A 15,797-nucleotide genomic window follows, 5' to 3' on the forward strand; every position below is an offset into this window, starting at 1 on the left:
GGAAGTTATTTTATGCAGTTTTCTGTTGTTTTAAGCTGTTTTGGGGACATGGCATTTTTTTGCCATTTTGCCATACTGTAGCCTTTCCTTTTTGGCTGTTTTTTTTCCACATGCCATATTATAGGATTTTTGTCAATTTTTCAACATTCCATACCATTGCGTGTCTTGCCTAGCTATTTTATTCACTTTTCAGCTGTTTTCAGCTGTTTTTGGCACATGCCTTGCATATTGGCTTGTTTTTTCCACATTCCAATTCATTGTGTTTTTGGCCGTTTTTGCAATAGTCTCTGCCATGGCGCGGCCTTTTAAAACTGGTATGTTTGGTACCGATCACGTGACGTTTCAGCCGTCTAGAGCTACGTGCCGAGGCCGGAAGTGACGAAATGTTTTTGAAACAGTCCGATCTTGGGTGTCAAATTTGCCATCTGATCTCTCTACCCTGTCTGTCAGCTGAGAGGAGTTTCCGGGACGCTAACTTTGTTGCTAACTGTAGTTTCTAGAGAGTTAATTTTGTTCAGCGTCCCCAAAGAAGCAAGCACCACACAGAAATGGATGGACTTTGTATCGCAGCCAGCAAAATCCGAAAACGACCGTGTAGTTTGTTCACGCCACAACACAGAGGACCGAAGTACGAAGCGGGCTATGCGGCTAAGCTAATGCTAATGGACCGTGTTGTTTCATCAAAACAAAGCCACGTGGAGGACTCGAGCACAAGCTGTAAGTAACATTAGATCACTGTTTTGTCTGGGGCTGTTTTTGTCGACAGTCGGTGAAAACGGGACGTGAATACAGTGCCGGTACAAGCAGTGTACATATACACGTTGGTAAAGTTTTCTATAGAGATAATGTCGATTAGCACATAACAGTTCAGTCATAACATTTTTATAAACTAATTAACCATAGTTACCAGATAATGCAGGTGTGGGTTAATTTCCACATTATAATACAGACATGCAATGTGCACTAAGATATGTAATGAGCTGTTTTTTTCACCAGTGTCCCCTTTAAAAACGTGGCATTGTTTTCTCAGCTGCTGAGCTTATGTGATCATTCCTCAAATTTACCTGACTGCATACATATTACACGTTTTTCAGTGTAATCTGTGCTAAAACGATGCTAACTTTCAAACAGAAAACATACCGCACAGTGAGGAGAGAAAGGTAAAGAGTAATACTTATATTACTTATATTACTAATATTCCAGTGTTGTCATTGATATCTCACATAGGAATTAAATTATTTAAAATAAGAATAGCTTTTACTTTTCTGAAAAGTCCTGCTAAAATATATTGCAGGTAATAAAGGATAAAATCACTGACGCACTCTCCTCATAGACTGTACGTTACATTAATGTGTTCATTAATGCACATCACCGACACTGCTGCTGGTCATGCGGCACATCCACACCATAAAGTTGCACTCAAAGCTGTATAAATGTGAATTTCAATGTAAATATCAATATATATCTTGCACTCCAAACATTCTTGTATATAACTTTAATTCCATGGTTCTGTTTCTTGCACTGTTACACTGTTACTTGTGTTACTTGTTTTGTTTTGCACAGTAAGACTCGTACTTTTTATATTTTATATTTTGTATTTGTATCTTCTATTTTATCTGTTTTCTTTTTCTATATTTATGTTGCACCAACCCACCAGAACAAATTCCTCGTATTGTGTTAACTATACCTGGCAATAAATCTTTTTCTGATTCTGATTCTGATTCTGAAATAACGTGGTTTAGCTCTTTACCAGTATAAACATTGTCATGTGGACCAAAGTGTTAAGTATACACACTATTATGTTTGTAACTAAAATGATTGTTATAATTGTCTTTTTCCAATTACAGTACATCACATCATATGCCTTCAGCTGCTAAGCTTCTGAGAAGAGACAATGCACTGTGAATCCCGTGGAAAAGAAGCCAACATTCAGTAAGTAATTAATAAAACTTTTATTGTAAATATTCAAGTAAAAAAACAAGGGTAACTTTATAAAAAATAAAGAACTGCGCTTCTGTCATACAACATTGTAGTCTCGTTCCAATCAATAACAGTAAATCAACAGTGTAAAACATGTTTTTCAGAGTATGTCAGTGACCCGGTGAGGCCTGTTTGAGGAGATGTTGCCCTGCAGATACACAGATGAGCTCGAACGAATCACCATCCCAGAAAACCCCTGTGCCCAGTTCCCGAATCCGTCAAAAGAAGAGGTCATTACAAGAAAACACATCGTACCTGTGTACCTGTCAGCACAAGACGGGATGATGGTCCTCACACGTCTTCCCAGGTATCCCCAACACCAGCTAACAAAGCTGCAGTATGCAGTATACAGATATCTTTATCTGCAACATCTGAAAGAGAGAGAAGGCATCATCATTACACAAATAATTAGTGTCTTCCTTTTTTCTGCTCTACAGATTTTGCTGATTCCAGTGTGGTAATTCACAGATGAAGACAAGTATGACCTGTGAACCGTGTTGGGGGCGTGTAATAAAAGTAACGTGTTAAGAGTAGTACAATAAGTAGTAATTGAGTAATTTAACTGTATAACAGATTTGTAGTAATATATCTGCAGTTACTATGTGCAGTAACATGTTACCACCTGATAGAAACTGTTGACATTTTCTCAGCGTTTTTTGACCCTCTGACATGTTGGACTTCTGCAGTTTTTTGGGTGAAAGTAATGCAAAAGTAATGTTATGCATTTCTCTGCACAGGACATAATATTTTACCACATTATATTTTGGAAGTTACTTGCTCAACATTGCTTGTGAAAGTTCAAAGGAACACAACTATTAACCACATTTGCTCTAGTTTTTTTTTTAATTTTCAATGTTCTTATGGAACAGTGCACATTACATTATCTATACAATTCTTTATTTTTCCTGATTTATGTGATTTTCTTGTATTGACATTGGGGATCATGTGTTTGTACAGACGGAGGTAAAAGAAAATGATTCAATGTAGTAACACACAACTTTTATGACAAGAAGCAAACGTACTCTTCCTCTGTTTTCCTCACACATCCACAGTCTGCTCTGTGTGTGCTGTGGATGTCTGTGGACATTCAGTTTGGTTTGAGGCCTGGATTGTTAGTCATGCATGATGCAGGACTTGATTCATTTTTCTTACAACCTTGTGTGGAAAAAAGAAAAACAATTTTGAAAACAAACAGATGTACTCAAGAATTAACATAGATCATTTCATGTGCACACTATTTTGTGAATATTTTTATTATATTAAATTAATATTATTTGTAAGAGTTTTACAGTGTTCAAAAAGAATTTCATATTTTCTGTTATAGATATCAGCTCTCATTGATTCCCCAAAAATAATATTTCCAACTTTGATAACTGGTAATTTCCACAAAGACTGTGGGAAGGATAATACTGTCAATAAACAGTTCCCAAGTAAAAAGTTATCTGCTGCAGTTTATATAAAAGAGTTATTGTGCTCAAGCGAGAAATATTCCAAACCAGGATTCTGTAAAATGACATTTTTCTCTGTAAATGCAGCTTACGCACTGTTACAAATCAGTCTACTTCAGCAGGCGTTCAGTGCACTCCTGCATGATAATCAGCGGCGGCACAGAAACACACTTTATAGTTGTTAACAGCAGAGGAAACATTTTATTAGCAACGTCACCTTTGGCATTTTTTCTTCCACTTCACTGGGCATCTTAGCGCATTTTCCACATGTGCACCTTGTAACAAGGGAGTGTATTAGAAAAGCGGAGCGCAAGTAACAGAAAAAATCCACCGTATGGTTCAGCTGTAACACTGATAACTGTTTACTCACCATGCAAAGACGGTCTGTACTAGTCTGTGCTGCTGCGGAGGATCGCGCTGTCATCTTTCATCATCCAGACCGGATTCAGAATCTTAACATGTAAGGCTGCGTCTCGAAGGTCTGATGGCGGGTACGGAGGAAGAAGAAGCTGAAACCAACCGTCTCAGAGCTCTGCTGCAAACAGTGCTTGGATAGAGAGTTGAATATAACTTGTTCTGTTTGGCTTAAAGGAATAGGCGGCCGGTTAGAGAGTGGGAGGTTGGTGGTTTGAGCCCCGCACTAAAATGAAATCTTAAACTGCAAATTTCATGGCTGGTGTAAAATGTATGTTACTAGTCTACATCTGTGTATTTTATTAGGCCTACCTTAGATTTTACATTGACATTTCTTTACCGACATTCCTTGATTTTGACAGACCCAACACTTCACCTGATTTACTGTATTTATTATTTATTTACTTTACATGCCTTAATTTGTTCTGCAATATCAAAGTCAGTGTCTAAACTGTATGAATCTACAGCCAAATTATATTTTATGGCATAAATAAAATACAACTGATATATGAATCAGGCCGATATTCCTTGATATCGACAGACGTCACTGCCGATACTGGTTTTACCTGTTTTGGGAGAACTTCACCTGATTTTTCGTCTAAAATGATATATAGCTTAATTTTACTGTCTTTATTTGTTCTGCAATATCACAATCAGTGTCTAAACTGTATGAATCTACAGCCAAATTATATTTTATGACAAATAAAATAATATATTGGCTGATAGCTATATCTGTCTGTTCTGGTGATATAAGGGTCATGGTGTTGAAGTGCTGAATTCAGCATCCGCAGTGACGTCTGTCGAAAAGTCGACTGATATATGAGTCAGGCCGATATTTCTTGATTTCGACAGACGTCACTGCCGATACTGGTTTTACCTGTTTTGGGAGAACTTCACCTGATTTTTCAGCTAAAATGATATATCACTCAACTTTACTGTCTTAATTTGTTCTGCAATATCACAATCAGTGTCTAAACTGTATGACTCTACAGCAAAATGATATTTATGAAATTTTATGGCATAAATAAAATATCAGCTGATATATGTCTACTCTGCTGATATAAGGGTCATATGGTGTTGAAGCGCAGAATTCAGTTTCGGCAGTGACGTCTGTCGAAACTTGACTGATATGAGTCAGGCCGAAAATCAAATAAGTTCAAATAAGCAGGGGAAATTCAGTATTCAGTGTATGAAAATTCAGGAGACAATTGTCTGTTTTTTAACTGTTGTAAGTGTTCATTGCAAGGTACATCTGTACATACGTACTGTCTGACCCTTTTTCTTCACCTGTTCTTATTCCTATTTTTACCCTTTTATACCCTCATCCTCTACCTTTACTCAACTTCCTGTCTCTCAACTCAACTTCCTGTCTCTCAGCCTAACTTCTTGTAACTTTACTAACCTTCCTGTCTCACAACCCAACTGCATGTAACTTGACTGACTTTCCTTTCTTTTAACCTAACTCGTACTTCTCCAAGACTTTCTATGCTTCCTGTCTTTCTACCTAACTTCATGTATTTGACATCCCCTTTAGTTCTGTCCCTAAAGCAGTCTTCAAAATATGTCCGACACAGGACTTGAACCACCAACCTCTAGGACACTAGCCACCTGACTTACCCACTGAGCCAAACCTCTTGGCATTTCACATGTGTTCGACATTTCATTGAAGCTGATCTTGAACTTGCTCATCTCATGGTTTATGAGTGAGTGTTTTAACCAAGAGGATCAGCCTGCAGGCAGGCTGTGAAGACACTTCAGTGCAGGCGCCGCTCTCAAATCATCTCCACTACAATAACACAAAAGATACCAAATAAAAGCAAGAAAAAAATCTAAACAAAATTGTATAAACACTTCAGATGGAGGCAATATATTCTTTGATCAAACTTTACTTATTTATCAAACAATGTAACATGAAAACCATTATTCCTCAAGTGTAGATATTGATTTTATACCCTGATTTTGCCAATTCTGTTTGCATAGAAAGTAACATGGGTTTTCATGCCAGTGAATCAACATATAGGGAAATGTACTGTAATATATATCACAGTACATTTGCAATATCTGAAAATCCTGCCCTGCTAATTTTCAGATAATTTTGTTGTCACCTTTTACTTTTTATTAGTTTTGTTTCAGTTTGCAATTTGCTTATTGCGTTTTTCTGATGTTTAGAAAAAAATCAAATCAATTTTAAGTACAAAAATAGAAAAAAAAAAGTAAATAAATAAACAAAAATAACTAAATGACCTAAAAACTTGCCTGATAAATAATAGCGATTTTTGGAAAATATTTAAAATATATCTTTATGACAGTGATATATTTTTAAATATTTCTGTTTTTCCTAAATAACTTTCCAAATATACTAATTTCCTTCACTTTACTGATTACAATTTACTACTTAGTAAATTATCAAGTTCTTCATTAAAACACAAAAACTGACTAAATCAAATGTTCTGTTGCCCTTTATTCGCAGTTGTCTAATCCTGTTCCATTGATTTTTATTTGTCATCGCCTCTTCAGCATTAAAAATATGCCCCATTTCCTTGTGTGTGTCTATAATTTCCTCACAGAACTTCCACGTTTTCATTGTGGTAAAAAAACAAACTTGAACGGCTCCATGAGAGAATCCCGTCATGTTCATCCAGACTCTGGTTTGTTCCTTCAGCCCAAATCTGTCCGTACTGCTGCGCAGCCTCTGCCTGTTCCTCTTCCCCCACACGCAGCACATCTGGAAACTCCACTTTAGCTTTGAACACCTGCTGGTTGGCTTAAACCCATTCTGCTGCCTTTTTGCTGTCGTGTAAAATCTTCAGCTTCACTCCTTCCTATGGAAAAAAGAGAGAAAAAATGTTGTCTTCCTATTGCAAAATGTATTTATTTATTACTGAGCACAGAATGTAGCAAAATGGCATACTTTACGAGAAGCTTTTTGTCAAAACACCCCATAGAAAGGACATCCCTCTTGGGAAAGCTGCACAGAAGTGGGACATAGGCCTACAGCTCCCACTGTTGTCTATTTAATATTCAAATACAACCAACGATCCCATCAGGGTTACTTCTTAAATTAATCCACATTAACATGATGTTAGCTGGCTCAAAAATTTCTATTTTTTTTTTACAAATTTAGGTCTGTAGACTGTGGAGTGTTAATTTATTAATCCTGCACTATCTAGGCACAGTTTTTACAGTTAAATATAACATAAGACATGACTTTAAATTATAAATGACTGTTATTGCTACATTCTTTACAGTGACAGCACAATAGGAGTTTACTCGGAAAAAATGACCCATCGCTACTTGTAGTAGCCACCCTAATTCTACTAAAGTATGATATTTTAAGCATATTTTTAGGTATGATGACCCTGTTTTAATAAGCCTAAAAAGTAAACTGAGGACTTTAGAGTTACAATGGTACTAGCCTTCGGGATTGTTCAAAATACTGATACTGCTCAGGAGGGATTCGTTCAGAAAATATTGCCAAATTAAACCTAATTGTTAAGACCGAATGATGGAACAAATAGGGAAATTGAAATATGTGTGTTACAACAGTCTGAAAGGAAAAACACAAATACAACTCAAGCAAAATGGATAACATTTAAAAACAACTTGACCTCAGTGATTTCATCCAGCTTCTGCTTCTTCAGTCTGAACACTGGTGGCACCTCATCTCGCTGTTGGTCTTTTGATGTCTCTGTCCAGTGGGTAAACTTTTTGCCATGGCTTGAATAAAAAAAGTTAAACAAAAACAAAGTAAATGTACTACAGGTATAGCAGGCACTGCTGTGTAACCACTTCCAAGTCAATGAAAAATCAAAATTTGGTCGTCTTACCTTCCAAGGTCAAAATTCTCCATTAACATGACACACCACCATTTTCACAAAGCTGGCATGTCCATCTGAAAAAACAAAAGTTTGCACTGTTTGTTAGACTGAAGTCGTTATATTATGACTTTGAGCATGTCAGCTTACAATAGTGAAGTCATAGGGGGCATCCAGCATGGTGTGAAGGGCATACTATGAATAAAACATTAATTATTAATAATGTTAATGTCTTTTAAGCACACAGAGAATTAAATCAGACTAATACTGTTTCATACCATCAGCATGAAGATGCCAGTCAGTTCGTACAGATGTCTTGGAAAACCCTAAAATGTTAAAAAGGAGTTAGAAGTTGTTTTGTTATGGTTTACAGTACTGTTAAATAGAAATTATACACACTGTATACTATAACCTCTATTTACAAATCAGTTGTCTCTTTCCATGGTCCTGGATTTTTGGACTGAGAGATCTCTAAAATTGTAAAAAAAAAATAAAAAAAATATATATATATATATATATATATATATATATATATATATATATATATATATATACAGATGCATTAATAGCTAAATAGTTATCTAAATAGTTATCAAGATAATAAATGTGGTTCTCTTTCATGCAAAACACACCATGCAAGCAGTTAGATTAGAAAGAAACATCTCCATGCAGTCACACACATACAATCTCAGTAGGTTTTTTATGGTGCCAATTTATGAATTTTGAATATTTTTTAATGTTATGTCATCACATGACAGACTTTTTTGTGCTGTTTTACAAGTCATACTGTAGAATGACTTTTTTATGCTATTTTGGACCACATACTATAGTATGACTTTTTTTGCTATTTTGGATGACATAGTATAGCAGGACCTTTTTTATAATATTTTGGATGACATACTAGTATGACTTTATGCTATGTTGGACGACGTACTATGGTATGACTTTTTATGCTATTTTGGACTACATACTATTGTATGACATTAATTTTCAATTAGAGCACACACTTGAATGCCTTTCACAACAGCAAATATGTTCGCAAAAACTAAGTTCATCTGTTTGTGAGTCACTGTTATCAGGCATTACAGTATCAGGCACTGGGGTATTGTCCTGGTGCTGTGATGCAGCAGCTGATGTTTGCCCCTCAACAGCAGCTACTGAATGTTTCCCTGGTGGCTGAAGGTAAAGTGCGCATATCTCTCGGGAGACTAGAAGTAAACACTGTTCTTATTGTGTGGACTTGGATTACAGTTTCTCCGCGGAGCTGGACTGCAACTGTGTCTGTTAGTTTCGTTGTCATGGCAACCATACCTGGAATTCTGATGGAAGTAACAGAGAGTGGTACCTGACATGTCTGTCTTTATCATCCCACTCAGGGTGTCTCCGATGAGCAGGGAGAGGAGCACAATGTTTGTAGTGGGTGAGTCTGGATCATGCCCATGATGCTGCTCAGGTGAGTAATAGTCTCTGGGGTGTTGTCTGTTAAAGTAGATGGAAGGAAAGACACTGCATCCACTGTAGCGACCATCACGGGAAGGGGTTCTGCTAGGTCCGGGGTCTAAAAGCATAGTGATGTTGGTTCTCTCTTAACTGCTGTATTTCATGTTTCAGGCTTGATACAGTAACAGTAAGCTGCTCAACTGCATGCAGAAGTTCGTCATCAGGTGGTTTAGTGCGGATCATAGCTACCTGTTCTGTAGGTTGAGTGTGAGGGAAACCTGGTGTGGTCATTTGCAGGCTGGATGCAAGCCGGCCACAAAATTTCTCACCTTCCAGTGTTTTGATGACATAGTTAGGGAAAGCTTCAAGCACAAGACATGTGGTGCCAGCACTGTAGACATCCAAACTTTCACCTGGTTTACAAGGGCGACATTCATCTGAAAGAGAGGCAGGGAGCATTTAGGACCAAAAACTATCTCTTTCACCAAATCAGTCTCTAATAGGGTTAAAGGAGGCAAGCTTACCCAATACAAAAACGCAGCATCACCTGGAGAATGGAGGCCATCACTGCAGATAAATCGGCAAGGTGAAGATAGGTGAAAGATTCAGTCCCATCTCCGTTAAAAGGTGGAAGGTCGATTTTACGGCCAGTGGAGACAGTATCAGAAGTAAAAAGTGTGGCAGTTGTAACATCCGCTGACCTCCGTTGTTGTTTTGGAAAAAGCTGTCGGCCACACTGAGTCACACTTTCACTGTCAGAAGATGACCGGTTCAAAAACGGAGACAAAGCATGAGAAATGGTCAAAAAAAAAACCTGCAAAAGTCCTGCAAAACGCTAACATTGAGTCCATCTGCAGCTCACAGAGCGTGAAAAAGTCCATGCAGCACCAAAGTAACGATGTCCACGTGACGAGGGAATAAAACTCACCAAATGTGCAAAATCTCCGAAGTAACACAAATGTAACGCGAGGGTTCGTCGTCGATAGCTGGACAACTCTTTAAAAGACGAGACAGCAGGTCGGAGACGGATAACTTATTGATTTTATTAGCAGTGCTTTACTGTCCTCCGAGCGCGCCAATTTCATAACAACTTTACTTCCTCTAACAAAGTCACATGTTACTGAACTAACCAATCAGGAGCTAGCAGGACCTGAACAGGTAAACGCAAGAGATTCAGGGAGGCAGATTCAGCTGATTGTAAACATGCAAATGTAAATATCTGAATTCGTAAATTTGTAAATAATAATTCTGTAAATATAAACAAGTAAGTAGTTAGCTGTGTTCACACTGTCAGTATGTATTTTTAGCAAATTAACTCCAACATGAATTAACTTATTTTCTGTTATGTTAATGAGAATGGAGGCCATCACTGCAGATAACTTCACATACTCCAAAGTTAAGCTATATTTTGGCAAGGAAAAATGGCATGGCCATTCCTTTGATCTCTTACTTCAAGATATCTAAATGAAAGTGAGTTTTGTGGTACTCACGAGTCTCTCCTTTACATACATGCCCACATTATGCCAGTAGCATGCAGTTTTAGGCATAAATCATGCTGTTTTTTTTTTGGTTTTTTTGCAGTTTAAATTTGCTACCACCTGCAAGCTAAGCAAACCTACAAGTGCAGGTAATCAGACTGATGTCAAGGAGGAAGGTACATTCCAGAGAATAATAAGACATAAAACGGCAAAGCTAAGATGTTCAAGAGTAACACCTCAAAATAATTATGAAATTGTAAACATGTGATTAAAAAAATGCATTTAGTCCTGACTAAATATTGAAATTCAGCAATAAATTGATTCTAAAAACTAATGTTTTTAATGTATTGTATCATGGCATTTTTTATAACATACTATATTATGAAATATATTATGACATACCATACTATGACATCCAATGACATATTATACAAATACATGTCATGGCATTCAATTACATCTAGGACTTTTTTTTGGGGATACTATATGGCATTTTTCATGATATATTAAAATATGGGACTTTTTTGTAACATACAATACTATGACATTTCCTGATATACCATTCTTTGACTTTTATAACACAGTACAATTACATTTATGGCATTTATTATGGTGTACTTTACTACAACATTTTTCATGGTGTAATTTACCATGACATCTTTTACAACATACTAAACAACACTATTTTCTATGGGATATTATACCGTGGCATTGTTTCCAACATGACATTTTTTATGGTATACTAAACCATTTCATTTTTATGACATACTATAAAATTACATTTTTAAGGCATACTATACTCTGTCTTTTTTCTATTGTGTACTATACCATGACATTTTATAGCATGCTATACTATTACATTACTGGCATTTTTTTATGTTTTAGTATATTTTTACATTTTTGATGATATACCACACCTTGACATTTTTTAACTACATCATTCTTTATTTCCCAGAAATTGTTTCAAGTGAAATAAGGAAAAGCTGTTACCGAGAACTGTTTGCGACAGATCCTCCAGGAAGTCATCATCTTACATCTAAATACGCAGAGTAACTGCCATATCCACCATATCCACCTTGGTGTGAAATGTCAAGTTATCATGACTCATCTCTTTATCCGTCTTTAGACTCACACTTAAGAGGATGATGGTAGCTTGGTTCATTTGGACAAAGCTATCAACATACTTTTGGCATGAAAGTGTTTATTTAAAGATTATCTTATGTCAAATTACAAACCCTACGAAAACACAGGAAAATCCCCACAAACGGACAGCGCCACCACCAGGACAAGACCACACATACATACACAAACCCCAATACCCTGTGACAAAATAATCCTCGACTTCCCAACTCCTCAATAGTCCACATTGTTTTTTCAACAATACCTCTGCCCAATCAGTCATTACACCAGGTGAGCTTGTGTATTAACATGCTAACATCAGTGTGTCTCAGTTCACTGCTCCCGCTGCCGGGTGCATCCCGTACACCTTATCTCATCTTAGATCCTAAAAAAATAAGGAACAAACATTCTGTTCCGGACACTGCAATAAAGTTGTTAGACCACATTCATAGACTGTGTGTCAGTGTTTTTTGTGGTTTGCTATCACTCTTCATCTATGAAGTCCATTAACTTGTCATTTTTCCATGGCACGTACCCAGCACATTATGAAGTTACCTAGCACATTGCAGATCAGAGATGGAAATGAAGTCACACCCAAGTTAACTGTGTTCCAGTAAAACAACGGGGTCCCCAGGAGCCACATTATCCTGTTTTTCAGTTGAACTGAGAGCTGAAAGGCCGCTGAACCAGACTGGGCCTCCATACTGCAGGACACTTTGTATGGCATTGACAATGTTCCTTCAGTAAAAGTATAAAGGTATGATCAGCGAAATAAAGTAAAAGTACTTAAACTATCAAAATGTCCCCTGTGACTAATATTGACAGTAATAAACTTGGGAAATTAAAAAGGGAATTACATGGACTGAGTGCTTCACATGAAAATAGACAGATTGAACATAAAACAGGCCGACAAGGCAATTCAACAGGACATTTAAAGAAACTGTGTAGGATTTAGGGCAATTTAAAGGCATCCAGTGGCGTGGATTAAAACTCCTCAAGTGATGTTCATGCAACGTGCATATTTTTTTTCTAAATTAATCTAACGTTTGGTTGCATCTAACAATAAAGTGATATCATCTGTTTTTCTATGCACGCAGTGTGATCTAACAGAGGCGGTTCATCAACTGATCAGCAATCCCTCCGGTCATGCAGAGGATGAAACTGAAGAAGGCAGAAAAAATGTAAACATCAGTGTGTCTCAGTTTACTGCTCTCGCTGCCGGATGCGTCCTGTACATCTCATCTCCAGGCCTGGTCTGCACCGCAGTGAGGCAGGGGACATGGAGAGAGGAGGCCGAACATTTCCTACATCAAATCACACATCAGGGGCTGCACCAGGACCATGAACATGACCACGAGTACATAGAAGTTCATGAGTTAAAGGTGCTGCTTCATGAGTTTCAAGATCACTACGAGCCCTCAGACAGAGAGGTAAGACTACAGCAAAGTATTGGTTAGTAGACCAGGAAAGAATTACTATATTTAGTATTTGTTCATCTATGGACGATCTATGGCTCCACACTAGATGCTTAACAGGACAGCATAGAAGAAACATAAACACTTCACAAATACTTCTCAAATCTTCTCTTTTTTCTTTTCAAATACTGAAGATTCACCCAAACTTACTCAAGTTAACACTCGTGCATCCTTTAGAGGACAAAAGTGTCTGCGCCAAAAAAACTACCATCAAATCATTAATATTAGCCTTTTTGTATTATTTCCCACTTTCTTTTAACCAATTTTAGTTCTGATCATAACTCATTAGTTCTCCTTCAAACCCACATTTTCTTGCACACATTTATAATGTACTGTACATGTGCAAGAATACATATCTGTGGTACATTGTGTGTAACAATTTTCATGTGACAAATTACCACCCACAACGCTGGTAAAGTCCTTGACTTGGTGCTGACTCGTAACTGCTCCATAGCAGATGTGACAGTTACCCCTCTACACCTGTCAGACCATTTCTTGGTAAAATTTGCAGCTGCCTTTCCACAATTGCAGACACCCACTCAGACAATTTCCCTCCGCAGAAACCATAAGTCCCTCACAGCAGCACAGCTGTCTGATGAGGTGAGCTCTGCCATGCCTGACCACTCACACTTCTCCTCACTTTCTGTTAATGAGGCTACAGAAACACTCTGTTCCTCTCTGGCATCCTCTCTGGACAAACTCTGCCCCCTGGTGTCCAAACCAGCCAAGAAAAAACAACCAAGTCCATGGCTCTCTGAAGTTCTGAGAGAACAAAGAACTGGACTCAGGGCAGCAGAAAGAAAGTGGCGTAAATCCCAAGAACCCACTGCTTTGTCCTCATACAAACAGAAACTTGCTTCCTTTACCTCTTCCTTGCAGTCCACTAAGAAAGCCTTCTATCAGAACAAGATCTGTGCTCCTACTGATTCCAGAAAACTGTTTATGGAGTTTAACTCCTTGCTTTCTCCTCCAGCTGCTCAGCCTTACTCTACACTGACTCCAGACATGTTTGCCTGCCTCCTTTTTCACTGAAAAGGTGGCTGCAATCAGCAACCAGTTCTCTGAGCCTGACCAGCCCAGTCAGCTCAAACCCACTACTGCCGCTTCACTCTGCTCTTTTGCTCCTCTGACCGAGGATGAGGTCTCCAGACTTCTTCTGAGCTCAAAACCTACAATATGTCCTCTCAATCCAATACCCACCCGCATCCTGCAGACCATCCTGCCCACTATCAAACCTACAGTCACACACATTGTCAATTCCTCCCTAAAAACTGGCAATTTTCCAGCTACTTTTAAGCAAGACCGTGTCACCCCACTGCTCAAAAAGCCTAATCTCAACCCCGCCCAGGTTGAAAACTACAGGCCAGTCTCACTTCTACCATTTCTGTCGAAAATACTGGAGCGCGCAGTATTTAACCAGGTCTCTGAACACTTGCGGAACAACAACCTACTTGACTCCTTTCAGTCTGGCTTCAGGTGTGACCATTCCACTGAGACTGCACTCCTGTCAGTCACTGAGTCACTGAGACTGGCTCGAGCTGCTGGTCAATCCTCTGTCCTACTGCTGCTGGACCTGTCTGCTGCCTTTGACACGGTGAACCATCAAATCCTCCTCTCCACACTCTCTGAGCTCGGCATCTCAGGTTCTGTCCTATTGTGGTTCAAGTCCTACCTCACAGGCAGATCCTTCAGAGTGTCATGGCGAGGAGAGGTGTCTAGGTCACATGGCCTATTGACAGGGGTTCCTCAGGGGTCGGTGCTTGGTCCCCTACTCTTCTCTCTGTACACCACCTCACTTGGTGCAGTGATCCGCTCCCATGGTTTCTCCTACCACTGCTATGCTGATGACACTCAGCTCTTCCTCTCCTTTCCACCTGATGACAGAACGGTCTCAGCTCGGATATCAGCGTGTCTGGCTGATATCTCCACATGGATGAAGGAACGCCACCTTCAGCTAAATCTGTCTAAAACCGAACTCATGGTCTTTACAGCTTGTCCATCTGTTCAGCCTCGGATCAGTGTCCAACTAGACTCGAGCCTACTTGTGCCCACAAACTCAGCCAGAAACCTGGGTGTCATGATTGATGACCAGCTGACCTTTAAGGTTCATGTGGCCTCAGTTTCTCAGTCTTGTTGTTATGCCCTCTACAACATCAGGAAGATCAGACCCTTCCTGACCCAACAGGCCACACAGCTTCTGGTTCAGGCTCTTGTGATCTCACACATTGACTACTGCAACTCTCTTCTGGCAGGCCTCCCTGCATGCTCATTCAAACCTCTTCAGATGATCCAGAATGCAGCAGCACGTCTGGTCTTCAACCAGCCCACAAGAGCACATGTCACCCCGCTGCTAATTTCTCTTCACTGGCTTCCAGTGGCAGCCAGAATCAAATTCAAAGCACTTCTCTTGGCTTAAACTGCTCCAGCCTACCTGGAATCCCTGATCCAGGTCTACTCTCCTTCTCGCCCACTACGCTCTGCATGCGAAAGACGCCTGGTGCTTCCAGCCCAGCACGGCTCTAAATCTCTAGCCAGACTCTTCTCTTCTGTTGTTCCCAAATGGTGGAACAAACTTCCAAACTCTGTGCGTTCTGCTGAGTCCCTTTCTACTTTTAAGAGACAATTGAA

General features: G+C 38.9%; 1 long non-coding RNA gene and 1 pseudogene across 2 annotated transcripts; one reads left to right on the top strand and one right to left on the bottom strand.

Annotated features, from left to right (window-relative positions):
- Positions 1-406: 406 nt before the first annotated feature.
- On the top strand, positions 407-4,571 carry LOC121939108 (uncharacterized). Its single transcript, XR_006105404.2, has 4 exons — positions 407-717; positions 1,848-1,932; positions 2,085-2,287; positions 2,418-4,571. It is a non-coding gene; the product is annotated as an uncharacterized LOC121939108 (long non-coding RNA).
- Positions 4,572-5,710: 1,139 nt separating this feature from the next.
- LOC121939110 (uncharacterized) lies at positions 5,711-10,200 on the bottom strand (annotated as a pseudogene). Its single transcript, XR_006105406.2, has 6 exons — positions 9,645-10,200; positions 9,003-9,534; positions 7,936-7,983; positions 7,670-7,734; positions 7,451-7,559; positions 5,711-6,664 (listed from the first exon to the last, which is right to left on the bottom strand). The product of XR_006105406.2 is annotated as an uncharacterized LOC121939110 (transcript).
- Between the last annotated feature and the right edge of the window lie 5,597 nt (positions 10,201-15,797).

Source organism: Plectropomus leopardus, chromosome 17 (genome assembly GCF_026936395.1).
Source record: "Plectropomus leopardus strain MGB_pleo_1.0 chromosome 17, ASM2693639v1, whole genome shotgun sequence".
NCBI classification, from domain to species: Eukaryota; Metazoa; Chordata; class Actinopteri; order Perciformes; family Serranidae; genus Plectropomus; species Plectropomus leopardus.